The 6,823-nt window shown below is 42.9% G+C and overlaps 1 pseudogene; it reads left to right on the top strand.

Annotated features, from left to right (window-relative positions):
• Positions 1-938: 938 nt before the first annotated feature.
• The window catches only part of LOC118794021, a 56,138-nt pseudogene continuing 50,253 nt past the window's right edge, over positions 939-6,823 (top strand).

Below are 6,823 nucleotides of genomic sequence, written 5' to 3'. Positions count from 1 at the left end.
GTGTGACCATACGCGCAAAAGGGTTCAAAGTTTCTACAAAATATGTTGAAACTTTGTTTATTATTAGCAGAGGTGGACACCCCGGCTTCAGAAAGTAAAAGTCCTGTCATGTATTTGTTTTTTGAGGCCTTCTTTTGAATTGAAAAGTTGCATGTTGCTTCTGCTGAGTTAATATGAAATATAAAAATAAATTAAATAATATATTATATAATATACATAAAATTTATATAAAAATACAAAAATAAATTTAAATGTTTTTTTTTTCCAAATTAATTCTTGTCATGGGTCATACCTTACCATCCACATGCTATAGTAGAGCCGCGACCAATTTGATCCTGTGTGTTTGTAAGGACAGAATCTGGACCAGCACTATGGAGCAAACCTGTGGCCCTACTAGATTTCTGGAAAAGGTATGAAATGTCACTGTGTGTGTGTGTGTGTGTGTGTGGGGGGGGGGGTTGGAGATGCAGCCGCACTGTACTCTTCGCTCTGTATATTTTCCTGCTTTTTTGTCCTTTGCCAATCACATGCCTGATGTCTTTTTATCTTCAAGATCAAGGTCACACACAATTTGAATGAATTATGACGGAAGTAATAAGTAAGTTGACCCTTTACTTTTTGCTACAGATGCCTATGGTAGAATAGTTTGTTTTGATTTAACCAGGATTTAAACACATACCTGAAAATGTTATTATTTTATTTTATTTTAATTTTTTTTTAATTGGACAAAATTAGGCACCTTGCACAGTCTTTGTGCCCAATATGGTAAATTTGAACTCCACTCAAAATTACCACGAATAAGCGCTCTGCTGCGATCCGGCCCCACTACACCTATGCCTACTACTTGTACAGTGGATCCCATTCCTTCACCTCTCCTGCAGACTGTTGTTTGCAGTCTTCTTCCATTCATCACCGGCCTGATGAATCTATCACTCGCCATGGGCAAGGTGCCTGCAGCCTTCAAGAAGGTGCAAGTCACACCTATGCTGAAGAAAAGGAGCCCATGTGCTGTCCAGAAATATTGACCAGTCTCTCTGTTCCCCTTTCTGTCGAAAACACTTGAAAGAACTGTGGCTAACCAGTCTGGAACAAGCTTCTTGACCCTCTTCAGTCTGGCTTCAGGCTGGTCATTCCACAGAGACTACCCTATTCTCCATTACTGAGGTTCTTCAATCAGCCAGAGCTTCCTCTAATTCCTCTGTCTTCTAGACCTTTCTGCAGCCTTTGACATAGTGGACATAGTGGACAACACTCTATTTCTTTCCAACTTGGCTATGTTAGGGATTGCTGACACCGCTCTTCTCTGGCTTGAATCCTACCTCTCTTGATGCTCTTTCAGGGTGTTCTGCAATGGTGGGTTGTCTAGACCCCACAGCCTGTCTACGGGTGTCCCTCTGTACTCAGCCCCCTACTTTTCTCTCTTTACATGCAACCTCTCAGCTCTGTCATCTCCTCCCATGGCTTCTCATACCACTTCTACGCTGACAACACTTTCCCAGGTTTCTGCATGCATCTCAGCTTGCCTGAAATACATTTCACAGTGGATGGCGGACCACTTTGACTTGACTTCCGTTGCCTACTCAGGTTGGGCTGCATGTTCCCTTGGGCTGTGACATACAACTACGTGCTGAGCTGCTAGCAGGACTGTAGGTTCCACTCCTAACATGGGTCCTGACAGCTTTTTGGAATGAGGGAAAACAGGTGTAATCTCTTAATGAATGCTTCCCCTGCTTGAGAGTATTTATTACATTTTAAAAGAGGGTGAATCTGTGTCTCAACTTCTTTTATATCGCAGTTATCACAGAGACTGTCTTACCTAGCTTACCAGGTTTGTCTGTGTCATCCCTTCTCAATGGCCAAGCTGTGATAACTCAGATGGTGTTTTGTCAGGATCAAACAGAATTTTCCTTTCTCTCTTTCTCACTCTCTCTTCTCCTCTCTGTCCTCCCTCTTCTCTCTTTCTCAGAATGTCTGACCAGGGCAGGCAGATCCTGACCAAATATCACCTAAGTGATCACAATCAGGCCCTTGAAAATGGCCAACATACTGTAGACAACCTTGGGAAGCCAGGGAAGACAGGCTCTGTGATGACTGTGATGCAGGAGAAGTAGAGACAGACATTCATTTTCTTCTGTCAGATACTAAATACTTCCATGTATGGAAATGTACTAAGTACTCCCATGCAAGGGAAATACTCATTTTAAATGTCAAATTTGTTCTCCCACATTTCAATCAATTGACTGACACAGGCAAAATGTCAGTCATACTAAGAGAGGGGCCCACAGCCCCACTAGCAGCTCAGTTTATGGCCACATGCCATGGCTTAAGAGAGAGTGTGTGCCCTGTGCTGCACAAATGTATATATTAATAATAATAATTAACTAATTAATAATTGATCATTTTATAGTTTTGTGTACTATGTAGGGCTGATTGTTTATTATTTATCAATTTATCCTGTGTGTTTATTTGTGTTTTTCAATTCATACGGTTGTATTTGATTAATTGCTGTATTGTTTATCTTGTTTCTTTGGTAACACAGAAAATGTCTGTCCTGCCAGTAAAGCACCTTTAAATTGAAAATTGAAATTGAGAAAGATAGAGATAGATGGAGGTCAAGGACAGAGAGAGTGATGGAGAGAGAAAGGGAGGAGATAGACAGAGATAGAGGGAAGGAGGAAGGAAGGAAAGAGAGAGAGAGGGAGGGAATGAAGTAAAAGGAGTAGATAGGGAGGGAGGGAGAAGGAGAGGGAGGAGAAAGGGAAGTGAGAGATGGACAGAGAGAGATGGAGGAATATGAGAGAGGGAGAGAGAGGGATAGAGGGAGGAGGACTAGAGGAGTGTTAGGGGTTGAATGGGTTAACAGGTGAAATGTGTGTTTGTGTGTCTCAGGTGTTCTCCCTGGTGGACCGCGAGGTAGGCTACTGTCAGGGCAGTGCCTTCATTGTGGGCCTGCTGCTCATGCAGGTGAGCAAAACTGCTGCCCCCTGCTGTCACATACCTGCCAGTGCATTCCTCTTACACATTCTCCCCATACACCATGGTAAGTCACCTGCCAATGTACCCCTCTCACACACTCTACCTGCATACTAGTCTTTCCCTCCTTCTGCATCAGCCGCTTGCAGCTCTCCCAAATCTTCCAGGGAGGAGGCGGACTAACAGGGAGCAGAAGGGGATCCTCTACCTGTGTCGGGGTGAGTTGGGGCACAGTGTTCTCAGCTGTTGGTGGAGTGTCATCCCTTTGTTCCGGTGCAGTCGTTGCAAATCTTGACCAGTTTATTTGTATAGCGCAAATTGGCGTGGGTTTAGCTTGTTCGCGAGCTTCGATTGGTCGTCCAACAAATCCTATCCAATTGTCCAATAAATCCTGCATTTGCTTCTCTCCTAAGCTCTGGGGAAGGTAGGGGTGACTTTCCTCATCGCTCAATGCTTTTCTTCTCTGAGAGTGTGACCTATATCCCCATGGGAGATGGACGAGGTAGTACTTGAGTGACACTGCAGCCAAAAACTTGGGGGTCGGGTTGTCTCTTGAGTACCAGAAGGCACAAATACGCAGGAGCCTCAATTATTCTCTGCTGAGCTTATCCAGGCGTTCAAGTGTTTCCTCAAGGCCTGGATACATTTGTGAAAACCTCTCCTTTTCCTGTTCAAATTTGGTGCACCGTGAGCAGGGTTCCTCTACATCCCTAGGTGAGACAATCTGCACTCTGTCCTTTCAGTTAATGAAAAGGACGCCCAAGGACATACTCACCAATGCATAGCCCCACTGCTGATCAGGCTCTGAGTCTCCCCAGCGCTGTTGAAGCAGGTAGTCTGAGAACTGACCTCCACTTGGTAATGATCCTGGACCTATTTCCATGAATCTGCTTTTGCATGGAGAGCAAACATAAATAAGGCTTAAAATAGGAGATTCCTTTTCACTTGAATACATTTGAAGTGAAGATTGGTGCATGCACTTTGAAGATTGGTACATGCACTTTACCTTAAATGATTTTAATTATAGGGGGGAAATGACTGGTTGCAAGTTCTCAAATTTCCTTTCTCATTGTGACAGAAGTGAGTTAATGTAGCCCAACTCTTTGTCTCGATTAATTAATGATTTAATGTGAGGTACTATATGTGACTGTAATGCTACAGTGTCAGTCAGAATGGGCTGATCAGAAATCAGTCCCTCTGCCAAGTAACTCCTATACCCTGTCATTGAGTTGAAAGCTAAAGTAAGAATTCTGAGAAACTGCACTTAAAAATCCTCCCCCACTGTATGTTTCATAGTGCTTTAATAGTACACTCGTCTGTGAATCTATGCAGGCCCTCTGCCTCTTAACCATGGCAGTGTAAATTGACATCATGAAGCACAAGGTGGAGTCAAAGACATGTCAGAGGTAGCTTGAGCTTGGGTTAGCCTTACCGTCATTGTAACAGCTTTTGCAGATGCACATTACTGCTGTCATGTGAGGGGTTTCTTCAACTCCTCTCCCATGTTTTTTCAGTGACCCTAGCTATTTGTGTTGGCATAGTGCATTAAACTCAGAAAACACAATGAGGTCTATGGGGTAGGACTGCAGAGGCTGTAACCAGAAGGGGACAGGATCAAATCCTAGGCTCTAATGTTTTATCCTTGAGCTAAATGCTTAAACCTCTGTTTTTTATAAACATCTCATGGTAAAATGGATGTTTAGTACAGATAAGCATGTCTCAGCCTATCCATAATGAAACAAAACGGTGTTCTGTCTGTTTTCAAAATTTCCGTCTGATTTTAGCACTTAAATATGTGAAAGGGTGTGGTTAGCCACAGGAATGTGGACAGATATTTTAAGTCTATAATAAAATGACGACCTCCACCTGCTGGAACTGGCAGCTATTTCCTGAGACTCTTTGTGTCAGGCGTCAGTAAACACATATATATTAACTGGAATATGAATGAAAAGTGCCTTCAGAAATGCAGCTTTGGGTGCTGCTGTGACTGGTCTATGTTCATCTTTCTCATTGTACACTAAAGCAGTGAGCTTTACTGGCATAGCAAACAGAAGGGGAGTCCCTCCATTCAGATGTAGCATAAACAGCACAGGACACTGGAAGATTGCTTGGGCAACACTGCAGTTGTTATTCTTTTTCACTTGTGGACTTTTGACTGGGCTGTGTGGTTCTACAAGAAAACAAATTGTATTTAGGATCCATGTAGACATGAACTCTGTTTTGAAAGATACATGTGAAGTAAGAAGCAGTGAATGGTTTTTCAGACAAGGTCTGTCATCATGCCAGTGCAGTGTTTTGTGTCCAGTGACTTCAGGTGTCTTTCCTTATCAGTGAGTGAATGAGTAGAAGTCTTGTGCATTGTGGTGCATTGTTGCAGTTGTATTGTAATGGGTGCGATTTTACAGTTGTGTTGTGATTGGTGCATTTTTGCAGTTGTATTGTGATCGGTAGGGTAGGAAATGGAAGAAATGTGACACGTGTGGCCTTTCTCCCTCAGGAGCTGCTTCCTTACTCTCTTCCTCACCTTCCTGCCTCTTCCCGTGGCCACGCGTGTTTTTGACATCTTCATGTATGATGTCAGGTGAGATGAATCTGTGTGTGGGTGTATATTGTGTGTCTGTGAATATTGTGTGTGTTTGCATGCAAATGTACGTGTGTGTGTAGTAAGGTGTGCATTGTGTGGCAATGTGTGCAGTGTATGGTAATATGTTTGCAATGTAGTAATGTGTGTGTGGTGTGTTAATGTGTATGTTTATCTCTCCAGGGCTGGAAGTCATATTCCGTGTGGGCATGGCCACCCTACAGTATAACCAGACACACCTCATCCAGCTGGACATGGAAGGTATGTCTCAGGTAGGCCAACCTTCTGCCACTGCTCATTACAGTACTGGAAGAACAACACCAGGGGGTGCAGTGCACTAACAGTGATTATTTCCTGTCTTGGTGAAACTGGCAGAACAGAGATCAACAGTTCACTATTTCAGCATGTCACTCTTTTGCAGTTTCCTCTTATCAACAGGTTTCATCTTTCCAGCATGGTCTATGTTGTATCTCTATGGCTTTTGCTCATATGCTACAACTCTGTGTGTCTTCTGTACAGCACTTTGAGTTAGAGAAAGATGCTACATGAAAAAAATGCAATATCATTTTTGAATTTATTTAGAATGTCTCTTAGGAGGCACTTGGTATACATGGAATCTATTTAAGTGGACATGAAACACTAGATGTAGTTAGCATAATTTACAAGATGGATTCCCACTCTAAAAATCCTTATAGGTTTAACACTGTCAGTGAAACTGGATTAAAAATAATAAGTAATCTAAGTTACATTTTTGAAACAAGTGTAGCGCCATCTTGCTTTAGTGTAGTATGCGACATCGTGAGGTTGGTTGTATTGGACATTCTACATTAGTTCACATTAGCTAACTAGTGACAACACTGACAATCACTGACTGAATGGAAAATAAGAAAAGCTAAAACTAAAAAGCGATGCGGAAGGGGGGGGGGGGGGGGGGGGGGGGTCACTTTTGTATTGCCCCTGGATGCAGCAATGAATTTTATAGAGTTAAAAACCAAAGAAAGACTGTCCACTTTCATCCACTTTTTTTCTTAAGCGGCAAGTGGTTCTTTATCGTTGGCTAGCTGCACTGAAATGAAAGAATCCCCCAGTTAGCCATGATGCTAGGGTTTGTAGCGAGCACTTTGTAAACGAGGACGATGTGGACAAGGGTCAGGCGTACTGGTGGTTCGCCGGACCAACAAGCTGAAGTCCAAGGCCGCTCCCTCTGTGTTTGACTTTTCCTCTTATAAGATTGGGTGTACAAACGGTCTGACCTAGTCTAATAGCAAA

The sequence above is a fragment of the Megalops cyprinoides genome, chromosome 19, assembly GCF_013368585.1.
Source record: "Megalops cyprinoides isolate fMegCyp1 chromosome 19, fMegCyp1.pri, whole genome shotgun sequence".
Taxonomy (NCBI): Eukaryota; Metazoa; Chordata; class Actinopteri; order Elopiformes; family Megalopidae; genus Megalops; species Megalops cyprinoides.
The sequence above is the reverse complement of the archived record's forward strand: the minus strand, read 5'-3'. Positions and strand labels throughout refer to the sequence as shown.